A 27,256-nucleotide genomic window follows, 5' to 3' on the forward strand; every position below is an offset into this window, starting at 1 on the left:
ACGCTGATAGGGGAGGGGAGGGAAATATATCCCTGGTGGTGGGGTCCGTTTGGAGGTGGCGGAAATGACGGCGGATGATACGTTGTATGCGGAGGTTGGTGGGGTGGTAGGTGAGAACCAGTGGGGTTCTGTTTTGGTGGCGGTTGGAGGAGCGGGGCTCAAGGGCGGAGGAGCAGGAAGTGGAGGAGATGCGGTGGAGGGCATCGTCAATCACGTCTTGGGGGAATCTACGGTCCTTGAAGAAGGAGGCCATCTGGGCTGTGCGGTTTGGAACTGGTCCTCCTGGGAGCAGATGCGGCGGAGACGAAGGAATTGGGAATATGGGATGGAGTTTTTACAGGGGGCAGGGTGGGAGGAGGTGTAGTCCAGGTAGCTGTGGGAGTCAGTCGGTTTATAGTAGATGTCTGTGTTGAGTCGGTCGCCCGAGATAGAGATGGAAAGGTCTAGGAAGGGGAGGGAGGAGTCTGAGACAGTCCAGGTGAATTTGAGGTCGGGATGGAAGGTGTTAGTAAAGTTGATGAACTGTTCAACCTCCTCGTGGGAGCACGAGGCAGCGCCGATACAGTCATCGATGTAGCGGAGGAAAAGGTGGGGGGTGGTGCCAGTGTAGTTGCGGAAGATGGACTGTTCCACATATCCTACGAAGAGACAGGCATAGCTGGGGCCCATGCGGGTGCCCATGGCAACTCCTTTAGTTTGGAGGAAGTGGGAGGATTGAAAAGAGAAGTTCTTCAATACACGGAAGATAACAAATGTTCATCAAATTGATTCCTGAGAGGAGAGGATTCATGGATCAGGAGGGATCAAGTCGATTGGCAATGAATTCAATAGGTTTGAACAGAATGATGGGGAATCGCATGGGAACCGATAAAATTCCAGGAGGGATGGGTTCAGATTGTTGGGACATTGGGGCCAGTTCTGGGGGTGGAGGGACTATTACAAATCAGATGAGCTACACCCGGGCCAGACTGGAACCAATATCCTTGGGGGTGCTTTTGCTATCGCTGCTGGGGAGGGTTTAAACTAATGTGGCGGGGGATGGGAAACAAATGAGGAGGTTCATGGTCAGGAAGGAGGTAGTAACTAAAGCCTGTAAGGAGCGAGATAATAAAGTCAGTGTGACAAAGGGGAAGAGTCACAGGGAACAGATGATGAACACAAAGGGACAGGTGGTCTGAGGTGCATTTGTTTTAATGCAATAAGTGTAGTAGGTAAGGCAGATGAACTTAGGGCTTGGAGTCGTACCTGGGAGGATGATGTTATTGCTAATACTGAGACTTGGTTAAGGGAAGAACAAGATTGGCAACTAAATATCCCAGGATATCGATGCTTCAGGTGGGATAGAGAGGGAGGTAAAAGAGGTGGAGGAGTTGTATTACTGGTCAGAGAAGCTATCACAGCTGTGCTGAAGGAGGGTACTATGAAGGACTCGAGCAGTGAGGTAATATGGGAAAAGTCCTGGGGAAAACTGATGAAGAGAGAGATCTGTGTGTTCAGGCCCATTGTTCCCTGAAGATGGCAATGCAGGTCAGTAGAGTGGTCAAGGTGGCATATGGCACACTTTCCTTCATCGGACAGAGTATTGTGTACAAGAGTTGGCAGGTCATGTTACAGTTATACAAGACTTTGTTTCGGCCAGATTTGGAATACCACGTACAGTTCTGGTCGCCACATTACCAAATGGATGTGGATGCTTTGGAGAGGGTGCACAGGAGGTTCACCAGGATGTACCTGGTATGGAGGATGCTAACTATGAAGAGAGTTTGAATAGATCAGGATTATTTTCATTGGAAAGACGGAGGTTGAGGGGGGACCAGATTGAGGCCAACAAAATCATGAGGTATAGACAGGGTGGATAGCAAGAAATGTTTTTCCCCAGAGTGGAGGACTCAGTTATCTGGGGTCATGAGTTCAAAGTGAGAGGGGAAAGATTTAAGATATGTATGGAAAGTTCTTTACGCAGAGGGTGCTGGGTACCTGGAATGTGTTGCCAGCGGAGACGGTAGGGACGGGAACAATGGCGTCATTTAAGATGTATCTCAACAGATACATGAAAGGGCAGGGAGCAGAGGGATACAGATCCTGAGAAAATAGGCAGCAGGTTTAGATAGAGGATCTGGATCGGTGCAGGCTTGGAGGGCCGAAGGGCCTGTTCCTGTGCTGGAATATTCTTTATTCTATCGGGAAAAGACACCTGCCACTCACCTCATCAATGGCCCTCCTGATTTTACAAAGTGTTATAAAGTGTGCTGGACACTCAATGGAATAGAGGCTATTGTATTTGACTTTGATCTATCTGTGGCCATTGGGAAGATGTTTCCATTGGTAGGAGAGACCAGGAGCCGAGGGCACAGCCTTAGACCTTTGAGAACGGAGATAAGGAGAAACCTCTTCAGACAGAGAGTGGGGAATCTGGGGAATTCACTGCCACAGGAGGCTGGGAGGCCAGGTCACGGAGGGTATTTAAGACTGAAATAGATGGGACAAACATGATTTACCATCCGGTGTGAAAGGAGTGCACTTCCTCAGCTCCTGCAGATCTTTGGCCCGGGGAACGTGCAGTCCCAGCCTCAAACAGCATCGGTCCCACGGGAAGCAAAGGGAGCGAGAGCGGCCAGTCCGGCAGAAAGGAAGCCTCGCTCCCTTCCCGCTTCACCCACTGTCTTCGAACGGGGCACAATCCCCCCACGGGCACGATCCCCCCAGTCCTGGGTGGGATTCGCTGCAGACTTCAACTCCGTGCGATCACGTTGGGAAGGCGCCTGTGCGTCCGCAGGGTCGGCGATCGATTGAAGGCCTTGCCGCCCCCGGGGCAGGTGAGAGGCCTCTCCCTGGTGTGTGGAGGCGCCGGTGCGTCTGCAGGTGGGACAGCTGGGTGAAGGGCCTTGCCACACTCGGGGCAGGGGTACGGCCTGTCCCCGGTGTGGACCCGCCGGTGCCTCAGCAGCTTGGAGGACCCAATGAAGGCCTTGCCGGACTTGGGGCAGGAGAACGGCCTCTCCCCGGTGTGACCGCGCCGGTGGATCTCCAGCTCAGAGGGGACTCGAAACCCCTTCCCGCATTCCCCACACTTCCACGGTTTCCCCACAGCGCGGGCTCCCTCCAGGTTCGACGCTCCCTCTGACGTCCCACTCTGCTGCGGGGGGCCGGCTGGCTAACTCTCCGCTCCGGTAAAGCTCCCTCCACCCTCGAACAGCGGCATCTCAGTGCTTTACCAGTCAGATCTCTGGAAGCAGGCGGGACAATCCTCCTTCTCCACTCAAAAGATCGATAAAATTCCAGTCCCAATGAGTCAAGCTGGCTGAGGCAATTAGTTCAAGATATGCAGGTAAATCCTCCTGTGAAAGCCTGTCAATTAGAAAGTCATCGCTGTCAGTATCACGTAGAATCTCAGAGTTTAACAGATCGATTTCACGGAATATTCATTCCACGCCCATAACCCAAAACCTGTGAGTCTCCATCCCACACACTCTCCCTACTGCCGTATCTCATACGCTCTCTCCCAATTTTTCTGATTCCTGACATTTGGCAGATCTAGCACCGAGAAAAGTTAAGAATTAGAACCCCTACATTGTGGAAACAGGCCCTTCGGCCCGACAAGTCCAGACCGACCCTGTGATGAGTATCCCACCCAGACCCATTCCCCTATATTTGCCCCTGATAGGTGCACCTCAGCTCCACATCCCTGAACCCTCTGGACAATTCAGCACGGCCAACCCGCCCTCACCTGCACAAGGTTGGACTGGGGGAGGAAACCGGTGCACTCGGGGGAAACCCACACGGAGAGTCGCCCGAGGCTGGAATCGAACCCAGGTCCCTGGCACTATGAGGCATCGGTGCTACCTACTGAGCCATCATGCCACCCTCATGCAGTTTGCTAACCTAGTTATCTGCCCCCCACCCCTCTCTTTCTACCATATTAACAGACCAAGATGTGGGGGGAGGGGAAAAAGAATCAGAGCAAGAACTTTGCTTTGGTAACAAGACCTAGAACGTGCTCGCTCTGAGGATGACTGTAGTGGAGTCGATCAATACCCAAGTGAGACTGGAGGGACCCTATAGAGGAATACACTTACAGGACTCTGTAGATATGGAGAGGAATGAGTCTGACTAGATTCATCCACACAGTCAGCATTGAGCCCAGTATTCTCCTGTCCTGTAACGGGTATGACTGGAAATACATGACATGTTGTGGTTCTGTTCGTCGAGCTGGGAATTTGTGTTGCAGACGTTTCGTCCCCTGTCTAGGTGACATCCTCAGTGCTTGGGAGCCTCCTGTGAAGCCCTTCTGTGATCTTTCCTTCGGTATGGGATTTTGTACACAATAAGGACTACACAAAACACTACATAGGACAAACAGGAAGACAGCTAACGATCCGCATCCATGAACACCAACTAGCCACGAAACGACACGACCAGCTATCCTTAGTAGCCACACACGCAGATGACAACCAAAATGAATTTGACTGGGACAACACTACTATTATAGGACAAGCCAAACCGAGAACAGCCAGGGAATTCCTAGAGGCATGGCACTGATCCACACATTCAATCAATAAGCACATCGACCTGGACCCAATATACCGACCACTGCAGCGGACAGCTGGAACTGACAATCGGAAGCGGCAGAGACAAACCACTATAAATGCCGGGGAAAAGGTCACAGAAGCGCTTCACAGGAGACTCCCAAGCACTGAGGATGTCACCTAGACAGGGGACGAAACGTCTGCAACACAAATTCCCAGCTCGGCGAACAGAACCACAACAACGAGCACCCGAGCTACAAATCTTCTCACAAACTTTGAATACATAACATGGCTACAACACTATGATATAACTAGAAATAATTATAAATCAAATTTATACAGCCGTAAATAAATACATATTGCATAGTAACACTATGATATATCCCTGTCCAGTATGACTTTTACTGTTCAGTTAAACAAAACTTGAAAGGGTTCAGAAAATGTTTACAAAGATGTTGCCAGGGTTTGAGCTATAGGGAGTGGCTAAGTAAGCTGGGGCTGTTTTCCCTGGAGCATCGGAGGCTGAGGGGTGACCTTATTGAGGTTTATAAAATGATGAGGGGCATGGATAGGGTGAATAGACAAGGTCTTTTCCCTGGGGTGGGAGAGTCCAGAACTAGAGGTGAGAGGGGAAAAGACATAAAAAGGACCTAAGGGTCAACTTTGTCAGTCAGAGGGTGGTGCGTGTGTGGAATGAGCTGCCAGAGGAAGTGGTGGAGGCTGGGACAATTGCAACATTTAAAAGGCATCTGGATGGGAATATGAATGGGAAGGGTTTGGAGGGACATGCTGGCACATCGGACTAGATCAATTTTGGCTATGTGCTCGGCATGCACCAGTTGCACATAGGGTGCCTTTGTGTGCTATACATCTGTATGACTCTCAATGCTGTCCAGGCGGGTCAGCGGTGTTATAACAACAACACTGGACCAGCAATCCAGAGGCCCCAGGCAAATGATCTGGGCTCATGGGTTCAAATACCAGTAAAAACAAACCTTGGGGAAATTAACTTTAAATTTTTTTAAAAATCTGAATTGAAAACTAGTCTCAGTCATTGAGAGAATGAAACTTTTCTGAAAACCTATTTCATTCAATAAAGCTCTTCAGGGAAGGAAACCCGCTAGCATTAACTTGGTGCTGCCTGCATATGATGGCTCACATGCTTGAGTTTTAAAATGCCCCCTAAAGTCTGGCAATCCTCTTGTTTGAAGGGTAGTTAGTTACGAAAACGTTGTAGGCCTTGCCAAAAAAAAAAGCCCACATTCCATGAAGGAGTTTTTCTCGAATGTGACTTCACATCTGCGAAGGGGTCACATCAGAACATCCAGACAAATAAGCACCAAAATGTCTGGTGCTGCAAGAGTACAGCAGGTCAGCCAGCATCTGAGGAGCAGGAGGTTTGACGTTTTGGGCATAACCCCTTGATTAGGAATGTGGGGTGGGCCCAAAGGGACTGAGAGATAAATGGGAGGGAGGTGGGACTGGGGGAAGGGAGCTGAGAATGCTATGGGTAGATGAAAGCAGGGGAAGGAGGTGACAGGTCAGAGAGGAGGGTGGAGCAGATAGATGGGAAGGCAGATGGACAGGTGGGACAGTTCAAAAGAGCAGTCCCAAGTTCGAGGGTTGTATCTGGGATTGGGCGGGGGGGGCGGGGGGGGGGGGTGGAAATGAGGAAACTGGTGAAATCAATATTGATCCTGTATGGTTGGAGGGTCCCAATGCAGAGGCATTCTTCCTCCAGGTATCAGGTGGCCTAGGACCCTGCAACCACATGGCATCAACATCGATTTCACCAGTTTCCTCACATTCCCTCCCCCCTCCCACCCCAGCTCCAACCCTCCAACTCAGCACCACCCTCTTGAACTGTCCCACCTGTCCATCTTCCTTCCCACCAATCTGCTCCACCCTGTCGCCATCAACCCCCCCAACCTGCATCTACCTTACCCCCAGCCCCACTCCCACCTTCCTATTTATCTCTCAGCACCCTTTCCACCCCCCCTCCGCAATTCCTGATGAAGGACACGAGAGAGACACAGACACACACAGAGACAGCGATCTAGACCAATGCATCCAGCATCTGCACCTTTCCTGAGTTCACCTCCTTTCACTTCACTTCCTACAAACCAACAGTTTAATCCCAAAATGAGAAAAGAAATGGAATAGGAGGGGTGAGAAGAGAGGGTGCTGTACTCACAGAGGTTGGTGCAGTCTGGGGTAACACTCAATCTTCATTGAGAGAGAGAGAGAGCAGCAGGAGCTCATGATCCAACTTCCGCATTCAGACAATGAGGGGATGCTCTGATTGGTAGGAGGACCAGCCTTCCTTCCGGTCCTCCAAGGCTCCCCATTGGTCATGCCTCCCCGTGTCACGGTTAAGGGAGGGGCACGTGAAGGTAGTGGAGGAGAGAGGTCGCCTGGGCCTCACAAAGACCAGTGCCGCCGCGTGACGCGCGGCGCGGTGGACCAATGGGAAAGGCTGGAACGCCGCACGGGCGGGCGGGCGGTCCGTCAAATCAACGCGCGGCCTCTGTGACGACGGCGGTCCCTCCATTCACGTGACCGGTTGCTCCTGCAGATGCGCCGTTGCGGGGGGGGTTAAGGGGAGCTGATGTTGTGTTGGTCTGGAGGGTCCCTGTGTCCAGGAAGAGGTGAGTGTGGCTCAGTCAATGAGCATCAGTCAGATCCTGCTGGAGCATGGGGGGAGGTGGGATATTAGGTACAGCAAGAGTTAAAGAGTGTGTAGGATGGAGATTTACAGCTTTTTTAGGTAATCAGTCCCTTTCTGGACAATACTGGGGGATGGGTAATATCAGAAACAGCAGAGTGAGAATTGAAGAAATGTGTGTGTGTCGGGTGGAGATCAGAGCTGAAAATGTGTTGCTGGAAAAGCGCAGCAGGTCAGGCAGCATCCGAGGAACAGGAGATTCGACGTTTCGGGCATGAGCCCTTCTTCAGGAATGAGGAAAGTGTCCTCATTCTTTCCTCATTCCTGATGAAGAGCTTTTGCCCGAAACGTCGATTTTTTTTTTCCCTGCTCCTCGGATGCTGCCTGACCTGCTGAGCTTTTCCAGCATCACTCTGATCTCCAGCATCTGCTGTCTTTTTCGCCTGGAGGTTTTACTAGCTACCTGATGAAGGTGCAGAGCTCTGAAAGCTCGAACTTCTAAACAAATCTAATGGACTACAACCTAGTGATGTGTGATTTTTTTACCTTTGTACACCCCAGCCCAACACTGGCATCTGCATATTGTAACTTGATTTTTTTTTAGGTAAGTTCTACAGAAACTAGAATGATCTGTTCTGAATTCCTGTCATGTGCAGGCAGCAATGACTTTTGTAATCCCCTTTTCACAGGATATGAGAAGAGCAGCTTTGCAGGTAGAGCTCCCCAACTGAGTACCATGTGAAGGTCTGACAGAGCCCCTTGATTCGTGGGACAGGAGAGACGTCCCTCTTTCAGTCCAGAAGGGGAAAATTCTTTGAACGTTTTTGTCTGCTTCAGTAGGCTCTTAAAGTATCATCTTTACCTGAACCACAGGGGCACGTGCCTGAGCCAGTTTGCCCACTGTGGGGAAAGGAAGTCTCAGGAGGCATTCCGCGCGCCATGGAGAAACCGTGGAAGTGTGGGGATTGCGGCAAAGGATTCGGCTACCCCTCCATGCTGGAGATCCACCGCCGTGTCCACACTGGGGAGCGGCCCTTCACCTGCACCGTCTGCGGCAAGGGCTTCACCCGCTCGTCGCACCTGCTGACCCACCAGCGGCTCCACACCGGGGAGAGGCCGTTCAGCTGCTCCGTCTGTGGCAAGAGCTTCTCTCACTCGTCCAGCCTGCACAATCACCAGCGGGTCCACACCGGGGAGCGGCCCTTCACCTGCTCCATCTGCGGCAAGGGCTTCCCTTACTCGTCCACCCTGCTGCGGCACCAGCAGGTCCACACCGCGGAGCGTCCTTCACCTGCTCCGTCTGCAGCAAGGGCTTCTCTCACTCGTCCACCCTGCTGCGGCACCAGCAGGTGCACACCGTCTTTACCTGAACCACAGGGGCACGTGCCTGAGCCAGTTTGCCCACTGTGGGGAAAGGAAGTCTCAGGAGGCATTCCGCGCGCCATGGAGAAACCGTGGAAGTGTGGGGATTGCGGGAAAGGATTCCGCTCCCCCTCCGTGCTGGAGATCCACCGCCGTGTCCACACTGGGGAGAGGCCGTTCAGCTGCTCGGTGTGCGGCAAGGGCTTCACCCAGCTGTCTATCCTGCTGACCCACCAGCGTTTCCACACCGGGGAGAGGCCCTTCACCTGCTCCGTCTGTGGCAAGTGCTTCACCCAGTCGTCCACCCTGCTGACCCACCGGCGGGTCCACACCAGGGAGCGGCCCTTCACCTGCTCCGTCTGCGGCAAGGGCTTCACCGACTCCTCCCACCTGCTGACCCACCAGCAGGTCCACACCGGGGAGTGGCCCTTCACCTGCTCCGTCTGCGGCAAGGGCTTCACCCGCTCGTCCGACCTGCTAACCCACCAGCGGGTCCACACCGGGGAGCGGCCGTTCAGATGCTCGGTCTGCGGCAAGGGCTTCACCTGCTCGTCCGACCTGCTAACCCACCAGCGGGTCCACACCGGGGAGCGGCCGTTCAGCTGCTCCGTCTGCGGCAAGGGCTTCACCCGCTCGCCCGACCTGCTAACCCACCAGCGGGTCCACACCGGGGAGAGGCCGTTCAGCTGCTCGGTCTGCGGCAAGAGCTTCACCCGCTCGTCCACCCTGCTGCAGCACCAGCGGCTTCACACTGGGGAGCGGCCCTTCACCTGCTCCGTCTGCGGCAAGAGCTTCTCTCGCTCGTCCAACCTGCTGACCCACCAGCGGCTCCACATCAGGGAGCGGCCCTTCACCTGCTCTGTCTGCGGCAAGGGCTTCACCCGCTCGTCCAACCTGCTAACCCACCAGCGGGTCCACACCGGGGAGAGGCCGTTCAGCTGCTCGGTCTGCGGCAAGAGCTTTACCCAGTCGTCCAACCTGCTGCAGCACCAGCGGCTTCACACCGGGGAGCGGCCCTTCACCTGCCCTGTCTGCGGGAGGGGCTTCGCTCACTCCCACCACCTGCTGCGGCACCAGCAGGGGCACAAGTGACGGGGCCAGCCGCTGTGAGTCACCGCCCAGGGCTGAACCCTGGGTGGGATGGGGGAGGGTCACTGCAGTTGCTGTGCTCTCATCCCCTTGGCATCCAGTGGCTCTGCGAGCCTGCGACTGCGCATTTCCTCCTGAAGTAGAGATGTACAACACAGAAACAGACCCTTCGCTCCAACTCCTCCATATCCTCAACTAATCAAGTCCCATTTGCCAGCAATTGGCCCTATCCCTCCAAACCCCTCCTTACACAGATACCCAAGTGGATGCCTTTTAAATGTTGCAATTGTACCAGCCTCCACCACTTCCTCTGGCAGCTCATTCCACACGCGCACACACCACCCTCTGTGTGAAAAATGTTGCCCCTTAGGACCCTTTTTAAATCTTTCCCCTCTCACCCTAAACCTATGCCCTCTAGTTCTGGCAAAAGACTTTGTCTATCCCTATCCATGCCCCTCATGATTTTATAAACCTCTCTTAAAGTCAACCCTCAGCCTCCGACGTTCCAGGGAAGACAACCCCAGCCTGTTCAGCCTCTCCCTGTAGCTCAAACCCTCCAACCCTGGCAACATCCTTGTCAATCTTTCTGAACCCTTTCAAGTTTTGCAACATCCTTCCGATAGACCAGAAGTACACATAATACAAAGGAACTTCGATTATCCAGAATTAGATGAACCAGCACGGTGGCTCAGTGGTTAGCGCTGCTACCTCACAGTACCAGGGACCCAGGTTTCATTCCTGCCTCAGGCGACAGACTGTGTGGAGTTTGCACATTCTCCCCGCGTCTGCGTGGGTTTCCTCCTAGTGCTCCGGTTCCGTCCCACAGTCCAAAGATGTGCAGGTCAGGGTGAATTGGCCATGCTAAATTGCCCGTAGTGTTAGGTACATTGGTCAGAGGGAAATGGGTCTGGGTGGGTTACTCTTCGGAGGGTCAGTGTGGACTGGTTGGGCCTGTTTCCACACTGTAAGGGATCTAATCGTCAAGCGACTGAAATACACCCTGCATGTGTCCTTTGGATAATCGAGGTTCCTGTGTATTCCAAAAGTGGCCTAAGCAACGTCCTGTCCAGACCCCAACCCCTATACTCAGTGCTCTGACCAATAAAGTGATCTGCAGAATCTGCGGGACTTGCTTAATCCTGGGAGGTGTTGGGATGAATATAGGTCTCGGGAGGGTAGAACTGTAGTTGTTGCTTGGGGAATCGGGGGGGCGCTGCGAAGCTGTTGTTTGGACTGCTGACCGAAACTGCCTGTGCAGCTGGGCTGCTGTTTACAAGACTGAAACCGTCCACTCCAAGGCCGAGTGAGCTCAATAACAGGCTCTGCTCAGCGCAGCTGCCGAGGCCAAACGAGCTCAATAACAGGCGGCTGGACTGTTGTTTACGAGACTGAGACCGTCTTGTGGATAGCTGCCAAGGCCAAATGGGCCCTGTCACAAGAAACGCTTTGTATGCGAGAGATCACGTAGCTTTGCTTAGAAAAGTATATCAAGGGCGATTTTGTAGGGGGAAGGCAGAATGTGCGCCTTCTCCAGTGAATGCATGGTGATTCACTGTATCAGCTACGATTCTGCAATAAAGCCTGCTTGAGCCAAACAATTGAGCGTCTGTGGTCTCTCCTCCTAAACGAACACGCAAGGACGGGACCCCTGTCCTAACAGTGTCTACACTGGGGAGAGACCGTACACCTGCTCTCAGTGCGGGAAGGGCTTCACCTACTCCTCCAACCTGCGGAGCCACCAGCGAGTTCACGTGCCTTCGCAGGGGGATTGAAGGAGTGACGGTCGAGTACCATTATCGATTGGACTATCAACCCGGTTCCGGGGACTCCCGGGTTTGAATCCCCCCATGACAGATGGCAGAATTGGTATTCGGTCAGAAATGTGGAGTTCGGAATCTAACAATGAGACCGTTTCAGGGAGGGGGTGGTGCGGGGGGAGAAAACCCCCATCTGATTCACTCTCTCCCTTGTTAGGGAAGGGAACTGCCATTGTGGGAAAGAATACACTCAATCGTTCCAGCTGCATCCTTTACCCGGTCTGGCCTACACGTGACTCCAGACCCACAGCAGTCTGGTTGACTCTACACTGCCCTCCCCCCACTGGCAAAGGAGCGGGGAGAAACTTACTTGGAGACAGGGTATGGGTTGAAATTGCTGAGTGAGGCAATACTTCCTCCGGGTTACGGCTGTACTAAGGATCCAGTTACAAAGGGACAACTTGGTGCTGATCAATAGTAAAGACAGTGAGGGGCGGGGGGGTAGGGACAGGGGAGGTGTGGTGTGTGCACTTTCACCTTGAGCTGTTCAAAAAGCAACTACTTTTTCTTTGTCTTTTTGCTGGGAGGGATCTGAAGCTGTAAGAAAGTTGGGTTGCAATAAAGGTTACCTGAACTTACCCCCTGGCTCAGACTCTCATTGAAAGCTTTGAGCTCCAAGAGGTTTTTGTTTTAAAGCTGCTCATTTCTTTCAGCCTCCTGTACTAAGTTTAGAACATAGAACAATCCAGCGCAGAACAGGCCCTTCGGCCCTCGATGTTGCGCCAACCTGTGAGCTATTCTCAGCTCATTCCCCGACACTATCCCAAAATCATCCATGCGCTTATCTAAGGATTGTTTAAATCTCCCTAATGAGGCTGAGTTGACTACCTTAGCAGGTAGGGCATTCCACGCCCTTACCACTCTCTGTGTAAAGAACTTACCTCTGACATCTGTCTTAAAGCTATCACCCCTCAATTTGTAGTTATGCCCTCTCTTGAATAAGGGCACAACATTTGCAATCCTCCAGTCCTCAGATACTAAATCCGTCGATAATGACGACTCAAATATCAAAGCCAAAGGCTCTGCTATCTCCTCCCTAGCTTCCCAGAGAATCCTCGGATATATCCCATCCAGCCCAGGGGACTTGTCTACTTTCACTCCTTCTCGAATTGATAACACCTGTGCGTAACTAACCTTGATCCTTTCGAGTCTAATATCTCGTACCTCATTCTTTTCCTGAGTGAACACCGATGAGAAATGTTCATTTAGCACCTCTCTGATCTCTACAGGGTCCACACTCCACTTCCCACTTCTGTCTTTGACTGGCCCTATTCCTACCCTAATCATCCTTTTATTCCTCACATACCTATAGAAAGCTTTCGGGTTCTCCTTTATTCTATTTGCTAAAGATTGCTCGTGTCCTCTCTTTGCTCTTCTTAACCCTCTCTTTCAATCCTTCCTCGGTGATCTGTAATTCTCTATCGCTTCATCTGTACCATCTTGCCTCATCAACACATAAGCCTCATGGAACAGCATCATAAGATACAGAACTTATATCAAAATATCAAATGTCATGCAATTAATAGAATATATTGAACAAACTTAGATAGTCTTCATCTCTTAGAATGGGTGCGGGCTTTGGTTCATTAATATGTAACAATGTTCTTGAGTTGACTTAAGGTTTTATAAAAAAAAAGACATCTCCGCTCAGACAATGCATTAAAGGTGTGAGATTTGAACCTGTCAGTATTCCAACCTTGAATCAGACTGGTTTTGTTTCCAAAGTCGGAATTTGTAAAATATTAGATTGTGCGCTTTTTGAACAAAATTGAATGTATCTGCAAATATAATTCTGCCAATACAAATTCACCCCAAAGAGTTGTGTGTGAGTGCATGAGAGAGTGTGCATGTGAGTTTGTGTGAGTGTGCGCAGAAGTGTGCGTGTGCATGCTTGGGAAAGGGAAGTGTGAGGGAGTATGAGGCTGAGAGTGTGTTGAGGGGTGTGTGTGTGTCTGTCTGTCTGTCTGAGATAGAGTATGTGTGTGAGAGAGATGCTTAATCAAAGCAAGGGGTTGCATTTTTGCTAAAACAAGGACTTGTACAGATAATGATCGGGCCATGAATCGTGTTAGAGAGCAGACAGACATGGGGGAGGTGGGGGGTCGTGGTGTTCAGGTACATAGTTCTGTGGAAGTTGCATCACTGCTCGACAGAGTGGTTAAGGCGGCATTTCGCAACATTCCCTTCATTGTTCACACCATTGAGTATAGGGATTGGGACATCATATTGAGGTTGTACAGGATGTTGGTGAGGTCACTTTCAGAGTACTGAGTACAGTTCTGGTGGCCCTGTAATAGGAGAATACTATTAGAGAGGGTTTAATAAAGATTTACCAGGATGTTGTAAGGACTGGAGGGTTGAATTATAAGGAGACTTTATTCACTGGAGCACAGGAAGTTGGGGGTGACCTCATTGAGGTTGATAAATTCATGAGGAGTGGAGGCAAGTGAATAGCAAATGGCTCTTGTTTAGCGTAGGAAAACTCAAAACTCGGGGGACTTTTTTTTAATGTGAGGAGAGAGATTTAAAAGGAACCGGAGGGGCAACATTTTGAAAGAGGGTGATTTGCATGTGGAATGAACTTGCTGAGGATGTGGTCGATGCAGGTACAGTGACAACATTGAAACAGCATTTGGATGGGTACATGAATAGAAAGGTTTAGAGGGATATGAGCCAAATGCAGGCAAGTAGGACTGGTTCAGTTTGGAATCCTGGTCGGCATGGACGAATTAGACCGAAGTGTCTGTTTCTGTGCTGTATACCTCTATTGAAACCAGTCAAATTCTGAAAGGGGCTTGACAGGATAGATGCAGATAAAATGCCCCTTTGTGGGGAGGGTCACAGAATCCCGACAATGTGGAAGTGGACCATTCAGCCCATCTATTTCACTCTGGCCTCTGAACAGTATCCCACCTATATCCAACCCCTTACGCCGTATTTTCCATGGCCAATCCACCCTAACCTGTATATTCCTGGTCACTATGGGTAATTTAGCACGGCCAATTCTCCCTAACCTACACTCTAATCTGTAAATTACCTTCTCAAGAATGTAATTTAAATGCAGAGTTTTTCTAAGAAAAATGTCAGTTTGACTCAACATTGGAACACAGACAGAATTCACACCTATTGTCTCTACTTATAAATAGAGTAACGTCTCTTCGAAATGTAGATTCATTTAGATATAACTGCGTCACTTTACATATTAAGACATCCCTTTGAATGTGCCACATCCCTTTGAAATGTAATCTTGTCCATTTACATCCCTGTATTTGCGGAAATACCCGTTAAAATGTCCATGTCCCTTTAAAATGCAGATTGCCCCCTTTAGATATGAGGCCGTTCCGTTAGATGTCGGAATATCTGTTTAAATGGAGCCGTGAGCTTTCCCAATGTAGACAGGGCTCCTCGAAACGTGGCAGTGTCCCCCCTGCAGCTGCAGAGCGAGACAGGAGAGTTTGTTTTTGTGAATGAGCAGTTGTAGCGCGAGGTGGCTGTTGCTTGGTGACGGTGAGGCTCCCCCGGCCCCGCCCATCCCCCCGTGCAGACGTCACGCGGGGGTGAAGGCGGTTGGGAGGAGAAGTCGCTCGAGCGGGGAAGCGGCGGCCGTTAGGAAAATGGCGCCGTGCGGCCCGGGGCAGACCCCCGTCACTGGTCACCGCCGCCTTCCTGGTGCAGCTGCTGTGTCACGGCCACACCGGCCGGCTGTACAGCAGGCAGGAGCCGGTGACCATTCTGGAGGCGGATGGGGTTAAGGGCCTGTTTGGGAACTGGTCGGCCGCCTGGGTGGTGGAGTTCTACTGGTCGTGGGGCGGCCCCTGTGTCAACTATGGGGCCACCTGGAAGGTACTGGGCCCGGGAGGTGAAAGGTGAGGCAGGTTGTGGGGGGGACGGAGGGGAAGGAATGTGGGGCCTGTCCTGTCATAGTCACATTTTACACTCACTTTCCATCTGCTTTTACTGGCGCTTGTGCTGTTTACCCCTCACTGTTTGTTTTAATCCTTGTGCTGTTTACCCCTCACTGTTTGTTTTAATCCTTGTGCTGTTTACCCTTTGTTGTTACTTGTGCAATTGCTGAGGGTAGTGTGTAAATACTAGTGAAGGATACTATGCACCAGCATGTATGTGTTCCTTAGTCATTCAAGGGGCAGGACCTGTTGAAAATGGTTAGTAAAGCATATGCTGCACTCAGCCTTGTTAACATGGATTTGGTTTGTTATTTGGAAGAATATACTTTTTATTTAGAGTCATAGAGATGTACAGCACAGAAACAGACCCATTTGGTCCAAGCCAACCAGATATCCTAAATTAATCTAGTCCCATTTGCCAACACTTAGCTCATATCCCACTAATCCCTTCCTATTCATGTACCCATTCAGATGTGTTTTAAATGCTGCAATTATACTGGCTTCCATTATTTCCTCTGGCAGTTCATTTCATACATGCACCACCCTCTGCATGGAAAAGTTGCCCCATGGGTACCTTTAATATCTTTCTGCTCTCACCCTAAACCTATGCCCTCTAGTTGTGAACCTCACCCCTACACTGACGAAAAGACATTTTCAAAAAAAAGTGAGTAGCCAGACAAAATGCAAAAGCTATAAAATGTTGGGCCACATGGGGGAAAAAGAACTGTGGCTCTACCCTTTATTTCTCCTCTCGGTATTTGAATTCTTAACATCTGTCAATAACACCAGCATTGCCGCAGAGCATATTGTGTCTGCTCCTTGGTGTGAACAACAGCGCACCTGCCTGCTGGTGTCACCAACACATTATCCATGCTCCTCGCTATCAGCAGAAAAGGCAGCATCACTTATTTCTGTTCCTAAAGGTCTTCCCTTTATTCTTAAAGCTGTGCTCTCTGGTCCTAGTCTCTCCTACCAATGGAAACATCATCTTCCCAATGTCATTGCACTGTGGGGATGAAGCCCTACCCTGTCCGGTAATTTCTGCTGGTAAGAGAGACTAGGCCTCCAGGTTAGAGGGAGTAGCTTAACTGCTTTTCCCAGAGGGTCGTGAATCTATGGAATAGTCTAGATTAGTGGTGCTGGAAAAGCACAGCAAGTCAGGCATCATCCGAGGAGCAGGAAGATCGATATTTTGGACAAAAGGCCTTCATCAAAATCTATGGAATACTCTGGCCAAAGGAAGCAATAGAGGTAGCTTCATTAAGTACATTCAAGACCCAGTTAGGTGGGTTTTTGCCTGGCAGTGGAATTAAGGGGTTCCTTGTGATGGTGTAGGGAGGAGGAGATGAGACGATGGATAGATCAGCCATGGTCTTCATGATTGCGGAGCAGGCTCACTTGTAGCAACTGGAGTGAATCCAGGGAGGGAGCAGACTTTGCGACCTCAGGTATGTACTTTGGTTACCCAGGTGAGGAGGGACATTAGGACAGGCTGGGACTGTTTCCCATAGCGTGCCAGAGTCTGAGGAGTGACCTTATACACTTTTATATCGTCATGAGGGACATGGATAGGGTAAATAGACATAGTATTTTCCTTTGGATGGGGGAGCACAGAACTAGAGGATAATAAGTTTAGGATCGAGAGTGTGGTGTTGCAGCAAGTCAGGCAGCATCCCAGGAGCAGGAAAATCAACGTTTTTGGGGAAAAGCTTTTCATCAAGAAAACGTGTGTGTGAGTTTGTGTATAAGACTGTGCATCAATGAGTGTGTATTTGCATGTGTACATGCTTGATAACGTGTGATTGCGATGGAGAATGAGCCTTCGAGAGGGTGTGTGTGTTGAGAGGATGGTGTATGTGTATGTCTGAGAGAGAGCGTGTGTATGATGGAGGGGTTGCATTTTACTAAAATAAAGGAGGGCAAGACTTGTACAGGTAATGTTAGAGCCTGGGTCGTGTTGTAGAACAGAGACCTAGGGGTGTTCGGGTTCATTGTTCTTGAAAGTTACATCATTGATAGACGGGGGTGAAGAAGGTGTTTTGCACGCTTGCCTTCATTGTTCACATAAGTAAAACCTACCTCTTGCAAAAATGCCATCCCATATTCCCAATTCCTCCGCCGTATCTGCTCCCAGGAGGACCAGTTCCACCACAGAACACACCAGATGGCCTCCTCCTTTAGAGAACGCAATTTCCCTTCCCATGTGGTTAAAGATGCCCTCCAACGCATCTCGTCCACGTCCCGTACCTCTGCCCTCAGACCCCACCCCTCCAACCGTAATAAGGACAGAACGCCCCTGGTGCTCACCTTCCACCCTACCAACCTTCACATAAACCAAATCATCCGCTGACATTTCTGCCACCTCCAAAAAGACCCCACCACCAGGGATATATTTCCCTCCCCGCCTTCCGCAAAGACTGTTCCCTCCATGACTACCTGGTCAGGTCCACCCCCCACCCCCCCCTTACAACCCACCCTCCCATCCTGGCACCTTCCCCTGCCACCGCAGGAACTGCAAAGCCTGCGCCCACACCTCCTCCCTCACCTCCATCCAAGGCCCTAAAGGAGCCTTCCACATCCATCAAAGTTTTCCCTGCACATCCACCAATATTATTTATTGTATCCGTTGCTCTCAAGGCAGTCTCCTCTACATTGGGGAGACTGGATGCCTCCTAGCACAGCACTTTAGGGAACATTTCTGGGACACCCGCACCAACCAACCACACCGCCCGTGGCCCAACATTTCAACTCCCCCTCCCACTCTACCGAGGACATGGAGGTCCTGGGCCTCCTTCACCGCCGCTCCCTCACCACCAGATGCCTGGACGAAGAACGCCTCATCTTCTGCCTCGGGACACTTCAACCCCAGGGCATTAATGTGAGCTTCAACAGTTTCCTCATTTCCCCTTCTGCCACCTCACCTTAGTTCCAAACTTCCATCTCATCACTGTCCCCATGACTTGTCCTACCTGCCTATCTTCTTTTCCACCTATCCACTCCACCGTCTCCCCCCACCGTCCCGACCTATCACCTTCATCCCCTCCCCCACTCACCTATTATACTCTATGCTACTTTCTCCCCATCTCCACCCTCCTCTAGCTTCAGGCTCTCTGCCTTTATTCCTGATGAAGGGCTTTTGTCCGAAATGTTGATTTTACTCAGCTCCTCAGATGCTGCCTGAACTGCTGTGCTCCTCCAGCACCACTAATCCAGAATTCATTGTTCACCTGCTGAGTACAGGGGTTGGGACATCATGTTGGAGATGCACACAGAAAGTACTTTACTCAGAGGGTGATAGATGTCAGGAATGCATTGCCAGCAGAAGTAGAGACCCGGACGGTAGATTCATTTAAGGTGCATCTTGGGGGGTGCGTGGGGGGGAGATATCCAAGATGGCAGCGACCCAGCAAGTCTGAGTCTGTAGTGCTCTTCCCAAGCCTCAGGCAAAGTGGGCTGTCTGCCTCCACCACACCTGCCAAATTATTTAAATAGCTTTCATTTAAATACAGCTAGTTATTTTGCACCAAACTTGAGCAGTTTCATGCCCCGTTAAAATGACTAAAGGAAACAATGCTCGCAGTACATAGGAACCGCTCCCCAGCTGCAGCAGAGGCGTCTGCAGCTGCCCCAGGGGACTTAACTATGGTGGCGAACCTTGTTGCAGTGATTTCTAAGTTTGAAGAGAAGATCGACCCCTTCATAGAAGAGTCCAGGAACAGGTGGGAGTCGCTCTCGGTCGCGCTGCAGAAGCACGACTGAGATATTAAAAGAATCGAACGTCGAGTTTGAGAGGCGGAGCCAAAGGCCGCGACTTCCGAGGCTGCTGCAGAATCAGCCGTGGGTCGGGTCCGGACTCTCGAACAGCAAGTCCGGGCCTTGGAAGATCATGTCAACGTAAAAATATTTGTTTGCTGGGCCTTCCCGAACGGGAAGAGGAAGGCCAGCTTACAATGTTTCTGGAGCAGTGGCTTCCGCAGTTATAGAATCTGGAGGCTGGATCAGGCCAGGTCAGGGTAGAATGGGCCCACCGGGTTGCAATACACAAGCCTGGCTTGGACCAGCGCCCCCACCTGGTCCGGTTCCAACTGCAATGCTTTAAGGAGAAGCAGATGCTCCTGGAAGCTTCCAGAAATCTTGGGAAAGATCCCCAAGCCTTGATTTACAAAGGACCCAAGATTATGCTGTTTCAGGACTTTTCCCCAGCTCTGCTCCAGAAGAGGAGGGCGTTTAAGGGATTTAAACATTCAGTACTCCCTGCGCTAACCAGCGGCGCTACGTTTTAGCCGTGAAGGGTCAGTGTATAACTTTGGATCACTGGAGAAGGCCAAGGAAGTTTTGGACTCTCTTAGATAAATTGTAAGAGTTAACTAGTGTGGTGAATGATGTTGTTCTGCCCTCCCCCTTCTCCGGTTCACCCTTTTTTTTCTTTTATAACTTTATTGTTTAATATTATCTCCAGGGAGTGGGGGGTGTGTGGCTTATTTGTTCTCCACTCAGCGATTTTCCCCTTTTTTTTTGTAAGTATATATAGGCCGGGTGGTCTAGTAGATTTAGGTGAGGTGGGGTCTCTGCTTTGTCTTATTTTTTTCTCTTTTAAAGCTGGGTTATTTCCCCCTGTCATTTTGTATTACCATAATTAATTATTATCTGCTGAGACTGTAATTTTATAGTTTTATATGTTTATACCTGGTATTAACATCACCAAATACATCTAGGTATTGGGGTGGGTGGGTGGGGAGAGGAGGGTAGGTTACTCACTGTTAACTTTAGCTTGGTCGTACACTTGAATTTTCTTCGCTTTATTATGGGGTGCCTGGGTCGAAGGTGGGGCACTGGTCGGGAGAGGATATGATGGGTTTTCAGAAAGGAAGTGATTTCCCCGGACACGAGGGGGAAAATCTCCGTTTAAATGTTATGTTTTTTTTTATTTTGAAATAGTTTTTTTATTATATTAGTGTGAGTGTAATAAAGAATCTCTATTTTTGTGAATTTTCTATGGACCATTCTTGGGGTGTTTTGGATGGTGTTTCTCCTCCGGGGGGTCTCGGACTTGCCTGGACGATTATGGTGAGTCATTCGATTAAATGGTGCACCTGGAATGTCAAGGGGAGTAATTCTCCAATCAAAAGGAAGAAAATATTATCAAACCTCAAAAAAGAAAGGGTTGATATAGCTCTTCTACAGGAGATCCATTTATTGGATAGAGGACATTTGAAATTACAACAGAGTGGATTTGATCAGGCCTTCTTTTCTTCCTTCAGCTCAAAATGTAGGGGAGTAGTCATTCTTATTTGGAAGAATCTTCCTTTCAAAATCCGAAGTCAGATAAAAGATGAATCTGGACGATATATACTAATTGAAACCCTTATAAATGGAGAGGAATATGGGATTTTAAACCAGTATTGTCTCCCGGCGCATCATTTCAAATTTATAACGGAAGTCTTCTCCATACTGATGGCTCTCGGTGTTCGTCATACAATTATAGGGGGAGACTTTAATTGCATTATGGAGCCAGAAATAGACAGGATTCCCAAGAGTACTGCGGGTGGATCCCCCCGATATAGACAATTGGCGGATTTGAATCAAGAATTAGGATTAGTAGATGTGTGGAGGTGCCTCCACCCACAAGGCAGAGATTTCTCTTTTTACTCTAATCCACATAAATGTCACACTAGAATTGACATTTTTTTGCCCCCTTGACTTCTTTAAATTCCATATCATCCTGTAAAATAGGTGATATGATAATTTCTGATCACGCTGCTGTGTACGTGGAAATCAAGGCTACGAACAGTGAGGCATCCCCCTGACATTGGCATATGGATTCCTTCTTAATGAAGGATAGTAAATTTGCAAAATATTTTTCTTGAATTTAAAGCTTTCTTTGAAATCAATTCAGGTACGGCTAGTAATCCGTCAATGACGTGGGAGACTATTGAAGCTTATGCGCGAGGTCTGACCATTTCATACATTGGAAAGGGAGAACAACAGCGTCTACTTGAGGCTCGCTTAAAAGCAGCTGAAACAGCATACGCTGACCAACCTTTTGTTGCCAAATTACAAAGAATTACGGCCCTTGGGACAGCTCTGAATACCATGCTCACCCAAACGGGAAATATTTGCAAAACAAAGATTATATGAATTTGGCGATTAAACTTGGTAGATGCTTAGCATTTCTCGCAAGGAAGAAAAGGGCCCTTCAAGCTATCACGGCTATCAGGGAAAATGGTGGTTCTCTGACTCATGATCCTAAAAGGATCAACACAATCTTCAGAAAGTTTTATTCTGATTGCAGGATTGTGAAGATAGAGCCAGGAGGATGCAGTCCTTTTTTAAAAGCCTGGCCTTTCCGGACTTAACCCCGGAATAGGTATTGGTCCTGAATGCTCCCCTAACAACCCAGGAAATACTTGATGCAATCAGGCAATTTCAGAGTGGTAAGGCACCTGACCCAGAGGGCTTTCAGGTTGAATTTTACAAAGAGTTCACAGAAGTATTAGCTGGCCCACTTATGGACGCATGTAACTACACAAATAGTCAGGGCTGCCTCCTGCCTTCACTGAAAGAGTGAATATCTCCCTTATTCTCAAAAAAGGAATGGATCCAGAAGATTGTGCATCTCGCTAACTGTAGATTTTAAAGTTCTCTCTCAAACATTAGCATTGAGGTTAGAGAGGGTACTGCCATATATCATAAAAGAGGAGCAGACTGGGTTTATTAAGGGCCGTAGATCATCTGGTAATATTAGAATAGTAGTCTGATTGGACGCGGAGAAGGCATTCGACAGGGTTGAATGGTCATACCTGTTCTATACATTGGAAAGGTTTGGTGTTGGAAATGTATTTGCCAAATGGATCTCAACACTGTATAATGATCCCAAAGCAGTTGTGATCACCAATGAATTAGGCTCAGATAGCTTCATTATGGGTAGGGGCTGCTGTCAGGGATGTCCCCTCTCACCTTTGCTATTCACGCTAATAATTGAGCCACTGGCGAAAGCGATACAGGCTGACTCTAATATAAAGGCCTCGAGGGTTGGTACAGGAAAACATAAAATTACCCTATATGCAGATGATGATCTCCTTTTTCTTAGTAATCCTCTGATGTCCGTGCCTCACTTAATCCAAGTTATTAATACAGTTAGTGCATTTTCAGGCTACAAAATTAATTTTTCAAAGTCGGAGGCCATGCCTCACTAGTATGTCCCACTTATTGGATGGATCCCACTTCCCCTTTCGGTGGTCTCTGGAGGGTTTCTTATACTTAGGCATTTTTATCACTCCAGTATCAATTTTGTGCATCTATTGGAAAGGGTAAGACAGGGCCTTCAATGTTGGGACGACCTTCCAATTTCCTGGCTAGGTAGAATAGCCCTAATTAAAATGAATGTCTTGCCTCATCTCTTATACCCTATGAGAATGCTTCCGGTGGTGCTGCCGAGGCCGGCACTGCGCAGATTGTATGGTTGGCTGGGTTCTTTCATCTGGAATCCTAGACAGCCCCTCATTAAGCTAAGGAAGCTACAGCTTTCACAGGCAAGAGGGAAGGGCTGGATTTTCCATACTTCAGGATGTATCAGTTAAGTTCCTTGTTAAGCTACATAGCCGATTGGGTCACATCTGAACCGCAATCAATCTGGATGGACATCGAGGCTTCTCAAGTACAGTGCCCTATTATTAACCTCTTATTTTTAGATCAGATGAAAATCACTACGGACCACTGTAGAAACCCTACAGTACTAAATACAATTAAAGCTTGAAATATAATGCAGCAAAACGAGGGTAATTCACATAAAACATCCCCCTATACTCCTATAGTGGGGGCATGGGGTTTTCAACCGGGGCTTACAGATGCCACATCCAGATCCAGGGGGCTCTCCTGTTTAGGGGATCTGCCTGAGAAGGGGGTCCTGATGTCTTTTGAACAGCTGCATCAGAAATTTGGATTACCTAATGGAGACCTCTTTCGATACTTTTGCATTCTAGACTACATACAGAAGACGACTACGTTATTAGATGTTCTCTATAAATCAGATAGAGAACGTAGAGTGTTGTGGCCAATGGGTGTACCCTCGGTCAGAACTCTTTATCATTTATTACGTGATGAAGTGTCGGAAGATATGGACTGTCTGCTTAGAACATGGGATCAGGATTTGGGGCTGGAAATTTCTACAGAAATGTGGAATGACATCTGGGAAAATGCCAAAAAAAAATCTCCATTTGTAACAGAACCCCGGCCATTCAGTTAAAGATACTTCAGAGGGGCCATGTGGCACCGGAAGGATTGGCAAAATTTAGGGCAGGAGCATCTCCCATGTATCCCAAATGTAAAACAGGTGGGCGTTCTTACACACCGTTTATGGACATGCCATAAGATCTGCAAATACTGGACCATAGTAGTAAACACCCTGACAGAAATCTTGAACGGAAATTACAGTAGATCCAGTATCTCCTCTTCTGGGCTTCTTGAGCTGACCTTCTCTGGCTGTGCACAGGAGGAAATTATTTTCCATTCTCTCCTTCTATGCAAGGAAAAATATCTTAGTAAACTGGGTGGCAGAGGGCCCTCTAGGACTTCCGAATTGGCACAGATTAATCATGGAATGTATTCCCCTTGACTTCCTTACAAATATGGTGCACCAAAAAATTGAATTATTCTATAAAATATGGCAGCCCTTTTTAAATTCCATCAATACAGATATTTCGGCCATTCTTTGAAGGGCTTTCATCTAGTTGAGGTAGCAGTTCTGGCTGGTCTGGGGCCCCTTGGGAGAGGAATCCCGCATGATTACGGTTTTATTGCGACTTATGTTAACTCATTATGAGCGTGTACTTCACTACTTAATTACTATGTTATCCTTTTTTCTTTTGAATAATGTAAGATATTTGATCATACACTCTGGTTAGTTATAGGTTAGGTTAGTAGTTAGTTGAGTTTTGTTTTTTTTCTTTTTTTTCTCTATCTCTTTTTGTTTGACAGGTTTTGGCTATTTTATTTAAGATTTAATTGTATATTAGTGTTTGTACTTGTGTTTTTTTATTTGTAAACTTGTAAAAACATGTTAAATTTTCAATAAAAAATATCTATAAAAAGAAAAGGTGCATCTGTCTAGATGCACGAGTAGGTGGAGAGCAGCGGGATACAGATTCAGGAATTGCGCGATAGGTTTAGACAGGGGATTTGGATTGGCTTAGGTTTGAAGGGCTGAAGGGCCTGTTTCTGGATTGTAAATTTTCTTTGTTCTATGTTGAGGTTGTACAGGATGTTGGTGAGGCCATATTTTTGGAGTCCTGAGTACAGTTCTGGTCACCCTGTAATAGGAAGAATGCTATTGGAGAGGGTTCGGTAAAGATTTACTTGGATGTTGCCAGGACTGGAGGGTTTTAGTTATAGGGAGAGGCTGGGACTTTTTCACTGGAATGGAGGAGGTTGAGGGATGACCTTATTGAGATTTGAAAAATCATCAGGGGTGAGGGTAAGGAGAATAGCAAGGGGCATGCGCGGTTATGTCGAGCCGTGGGGTGGGAAGGTGAAACAAAATTGTGGCTCTATCCTTTTTTCCTCCTTTTGGCATTTGGCCAGTTGAATGTGTCAGTTACACCAGTATATCTACAGAGCCTACTGTGCGTGCTCCTCGGTGTCAGCAAGCACTGCGCATGTTCACCAGTGTCTGCAAAAAAACTGCACATGCTTCTGTCTGTCTGTAAAAATGGTGCATGAATTTCATTTGTCGGACCAATGAGGAGCACTGGAACACCGGAAGGAGAAGCCTGGTCCTCCTACCATTCAGAACAGCCCTATTGTCTGAATCTGAGACGTCGATTTTCCTGCTCCTCGGATGCTGCCTGACCTGTGGTTTTCCAGCACCACTCTAATCTTGACCCATGAGCTTCTGAAGCTGCTGCTGCCGCTCATCCCTCTCTCTCTGAATGAAGATTGAGATTCATCCAAGATTGTAATTTCCTTCCTCTGTCCAACTGCACTCTCTTCTCTCACTCCCTTTTCTATTTCTTTTATTTTCATGCTGCGATCCAATTGTTGACTTGCAGCAACTGAAAAGAAAGGGAGTGAATCCAGAAAGAGGCCAGACTCTGGAAAAGCTGGTCCAAGTCTGTGCCTCAAACACCTGACATGTGCAGTACCACAGTGTGAAGTTATAGCCTTTGCTGTGGAAAAAACATCACAAATGAGGTGTATTGTTTAAATGGTGACATATTGGGAAGTGGAGAAAGTGAGGACTGAAAATGCTGGAGATCAGAGTCAAAATATGTGGCGCTGGAAAAGCACAGCAGGTCAGACAGCATCCAAGGAGTAGGAAAGTTGACATTTCAGATACGAGCCCTTCATCAGGAAAGATGTGTGAATATGCAAAGGGGTCTCAGCGTCCTCCTACACCAGTCACTGCCAGTTGTCAGACAGGTGCAGCAAGCTATCAGCAAGGCAAGTGATATATTAGCAATAGGAATTTAGGTTAATGGTGGGGATGCCTTCCTGCAGTTAGGGGGTCATGGAATATATTCAAGGCTGAATTCATATCATTTTTGAACAACTGAGAAGTGGATGGTTATTGGGGAAGGCAAGAAAATAGTTTTAAGGCTAGTACAGAACAGTGACAGTCATACAGCATAGAAACACACCCTTCAGGTCAACTAATCCATGCTGACTATATTCACAAATTAAACTAACCCCACCTGCCTGTGTTTGGCCCATATCCCTCCGAACCTTTCCTATTCACTTACTGATCAAAATGTATTTTAGACATTGTAACTATTCATTCCACACACCAACCACTCTTTTTTTTAAAAAAGAAAGTGCTCCTCATGTCTTTAGACTAGTTCTACTCTCACTTTAAAAGTTTTCTCCCTAATCTTGAAATGACACCTGCCATTCACCTCACCTATACCCCTCATGACTTTTTAAACCTCTCTAAGGACATCTCTTAACCTCCGATGCTCCAGTGAAAAAAGTTTCAGCTTCTGCATCTCGATGTAGGGAGATCCATATCCATTTGTGATCTGTTCAATGCTGGTGCAGGCTTAAAAGACCAAATGGCTGACTCCTGCTCCCAATTCTGTGTCTTGGACAGCAAGAGACTATAAGACATAGGAGCAGAAAGTAGGCTATTCAGCCCATCAGGTCTGCTCATACCATTCAATTGTGGCTGATCAGTTTCTCAGCGCCATTCTGCTGCTTTCTCCCTGTCACCCTCGATTTCCTTCAATACTCAAGAACTTAGCTATCTCAGTCTAAATATCCTCAGTGACCTGGCCTCTGCAGTCTTCTATGCCAATGAATTCCATAGATTCACCATTCTGACTGAAGAAGTTTCTCTTTATCTCCATTCTAAAAAGTCTTCCCATTGCTCTAAAGCTGTGCCCTCGGGTCTTAGTTTCTCCTATCAATGGAAACATCTTCCCAACATCCACTCTGTCTAGGCTGTTCAGTATTCTGTATGTTTCAATTAGATCTCCCCTGAGTGTGGGCCTGTTAATCAGCATGAACCAGACCCTTCAGGATGAGGTACAGCAGGGATTAGGTTCAGCAAATTGAAAATGGAGGGAGTGTGTGTGGGATGGAGATCTTCAGCTTCTAAGGAATAAGAGAGGAAAGAGTTCACTTTAAATTAGAATTGATTGGATGGGCTGATAGGCTAAGGAGGGGCAGATGGAGTTGAACTTAGAGAAATGTGATGTGTTGCATTTTGGTCAAGCAAGCGGGCAGGACTTAGACACGGGGAGTGTTGCAGAAGAAAGAGACCTTGGATTGCATGTTCATAGTTCCTTGTAAGTGGAGTCGCAGGTAGACAGGATAGTGACGATGATGTTTGGTATGCTTTCTCTATTGGTCAGAGCATTGAGTGAAGGAGTTGGGAGGTCATATTGCAGCTTCACAGGA

At 48.5% G+C, this 27,256-nt stretch overlaps 1 protein-coding gene across 1 annotated transcript in view; it reads left to right on the forward strand.

Annotated features, from left to right (window-relative positions):
- The first annotated feature begins 15,201 nt into the window (after nt 1-15,201).
- The window catches only part of LOC132808348 (gastrula zinc finger protein XlCGF49.1-like), a 32,887-nt gene continuing 20,832 nt past the window's right edge, over nt 15,202-27,256 (forward strand). The window contains exon 1 of the mRNA XM_060822103.1: nt 15,202-15,325. The gene's annotated coding sequence lies outside the window, so the exon portion shown is untranslated. The remainder of the gene's footprint in view (nt 15,326-27,256) is intronic.

Source organism: Hemiscyllium ocellatum (genome assembly GCF_020745735.1).
Source record: "Hemiscyllium ocellatum isolate sHemOce1 chromosome 27 unlocalized genomic scaffold, sHemOce1.pat.X.cur. SUPER_27_unloc_43, whole genome shotgun sequence".
Lineage (NCBI taxonomy): Eukaryota > Metazoa > Chordata > Chondrichthyes > Orectolobiformes > Hemiscylliidae > Hemiscyllium > Hemiscyllium ocellatum.